The sequence below is a fragment of the Colobus angolensis genome, unplaced genomic scaffold, assembly GCF_000951035.1.
Source record: "Colobus angolensis palliatus isolate OR3802 unplaced genomic scaffold, Cang.pa_1.0 Scaffold138, whole genome shotgun sequence".
Classification (NCBI taxonomy): domain Eukaryota; kingdom Metazoa; phylum Chordata; class Mammalia; order Primates; family Cercopithecidae; genus Colobus; species Colobus angolensis.
The window spans coordinates 2,327,091-2,329,095 of NW_012114466.1; the positions used below are offsets into that span (position 1 = coordinate 2,327,091).

Consider the following 2,005-nt stretch of genomic DNA (forward strand, 5'->3'; position numbering starts at 1 on the left):
TGATGCTATCTCCAGGTAGACAGTGTCAGAACTGAATTGGAAGATACTCGGCGTCTCTTGCACAAACACGATTGGCCGCTTGGTGGTAGGGAGAAACCTCTCTCCACATTTGGTCACAGAAGACAACTCTGTTGATTGTTGTTGAATGAGAGAATAGAAAAAGCACGTTGGGTGTTTTTTCCACACACAGGTTCTCTTCAGGACCCCTAGCCCAGCATGGTCCTGGCCCACCTCTGAGACTCAACCTCTACTCACCCTGCCCCACCGCATCCTGTGTGGCCATTAGTCTATGGTGATGCACACAGTCACCCTGAAGCACTAAGGCCCTATGGTAATAGGACAAAAACCTCACTTAAAAGTTCAGTCCCCAGGCTCAGACAGGAAAGAGCAGGAACCAGTCTTCTGCGCCTGGGCTTTCAGAAGCTTAGCTCTGTCCCAGGAAGCCACAGTCCCCCACGACCACCGCCTTGGTCCAGGTCACCCCCATCTCTCATAGGGTCTTGCTTCCCCCAAAAATGTCTCCCCACCACAGCCATATGGATCTTTGAAAAACACACCAACTCCTGCCCCTCTCCTCCCGAAGCCCTTCAATGGTCACCCGCTCCCTTGAAGTACCAAACCCTCCACTCAGCTTAAACTGGGCATGCTTTGGTCCTGACTGGCTCTCAGAATCACATCCTCTTTCTTGTCACTCCCACCTCAAACCCAGCACTCTGCGAAAGTGCCAGCTTCTCCCATTCCAGGTCTCTACGGAGACACTTCCCTCACTTCTCCCCCCGACCACCTCCCACCTTCCTTCAGCTCAGCTGGATCATTTCTCAGGACAATGGCAGGTGCAGTCGTTCAAGAAAGGGCCAAGGGCACGGTGGGCCTCCGGGTGCAAAGCTGGGTTCTCTACAGTTAGCATTCACTCCCACGCCACCTTCATTAGGTGCGCTCCAGCCACACCTCCCGCCTTCCAACACTGTGTGCTGTGGCAGCCTCTCTGCCTTTTGACATACTGGCTGTCCCCTGGAACTCTGCCTGGAACGACCCTGGCAAACTTCTCTAGCTCAGCCTTCCCAGAGTCCCATGCCCACCCAGATGGGCTCCCTACCAGCGGCGACACAGCTTCCTCCAGGTAAAACCGACCTACTTGTCCTATGCCCCGGGGTCCCTAGGCCCTGACAGCAGGGACCGTGTCATCTCTATTTCCAGTGTCAATTCCTGAAGCCTATCAGGCATTCAAAAAAAAAAAAAAAAAAGTTCCTTGAATGAAAACATTAAGAGGAGGAAACAACCTAAAAGCGTCCCCATGTGCCCTAACTCGCTCCCTCCCCGGTTCGGCCGCCCTTGGCCACTTCAGGTCTCCTGATCTATAGACTGTCCTGTGCGGCCACCTGAGTCTCAGCAGAGCATTGAAAGTTAAACCCGGCCCTGCACCTGTATGCGCGGGGACCGCAGCTTAGGAGGTGGTCGTCGGGCGCGCTGTTACCATCTTAAGTTATCACCAGCCCTGGGAACACTTCCACCCACGCCCCGCAGGTCCAGGGACCTCAAGTTGGAGAAACGTAGCCCTGAGATCAGGTCGGAGAGGGAGCCTCAGGCTGGGCGGCACGGGGGCCCGAGGTCTAGCGGGGCTAAGGACACTGGGACCCACGGCTCCCCCCTAGGAAGATGCCCCGGGCCTGGGGGCTTCTGAGGAGGCTGCTGGAAGCAAGTCTCAAGGGAACCTTGAGAGTTTCCGGAACCAACAGTTCTCAGGGCCCACTAGCGGCCGGGGTCCTCAGGGGGTCTCGGAGTTCAGAGAAAATCTTGGGAGTTTCGGGGTTCGCGGGCGTGGAGGGGCAGGCGGATCCCGAGGGGGTCTCGGGGGCAAGGACTCCAGGGGAAGAGCTGAGAGGGAGTCTTGGGGGTGGCCACGGGGCCGAGGCAGATCCTGAGGATCTCGGGGTCCCAGGGGCTCCGGATCCAGGGGCCGCGGGCCCGCCCCGCCCCCTCACCTGCGGCGCCTCCGAGACGCTGG

General features: G+C 57.7%; 1 protein-coding gene across 1 annotated transcript in view; it reads right to left on the reverse strand.

The window, feature by feature from the left end:
- The window catches only part of FAM118A (family with sequence similarity 118, member A), a 32,116-nt gene extending 30,111 nt beyond the window's left edge, over positions 1–2,005 (reverse strand). Inside the window, exon 1 of the mRNA XM_011934765.1 lies at positions 1,983–2,005. The gene's annotated coding sequence lies outside the window, so the exon portion shown is untranslated. The remainder of the gene's footprint in view (positions 1–1,982) is intronic.